Genomic DNA, 317 nt, shown 5'->3' with positions numbered 1-317 from the left:
CTTCGTTCGCAACACCAATCCCGTATTTAAATAGACAGGAACTCATCATAAACTGTTGCGCGGATTCATGTGGATTCCCCGGATTGCAACTCAGTCGAGATTCCAAGAACGCTCGTCCAGTCAGCTGCTCCCACAATCCTTTGCGACCCCGCCCGACCTTCCCAGCAATGCGCGGGCGTAAGCGAGAGACGTGGGCGTTTTGGGGGGATTTACCTGTTCCTGTGGGCGGGTATAAGAATTCGAAATGAGGTGAAGAGGATGAGATTAATTGCGAAGCCGACTGGAGGACAGGTCTTCGTTCCTATCCTTCTGAAGAC

The sequence above is a fragment of the Penaeus monodon genome, chromosome 15 (assembly GCF_015228065.2).
Source record: "Penaeus monodon isolate SGIC_2016 chromosome 15, NSTDA_Pmon_1, whole genome shotgun sequence".
In the NCBI taxonomy this organism is placed as follows: domain Eukaryota; kingdom Metazoa; phylum Arthropoda; class Malacostraca; order Decapoda; family Penaeidae; genus Penaeus; species Penaeus monodon.
This window is presented reverse-complemented; position numbering follows the sequence as displayed.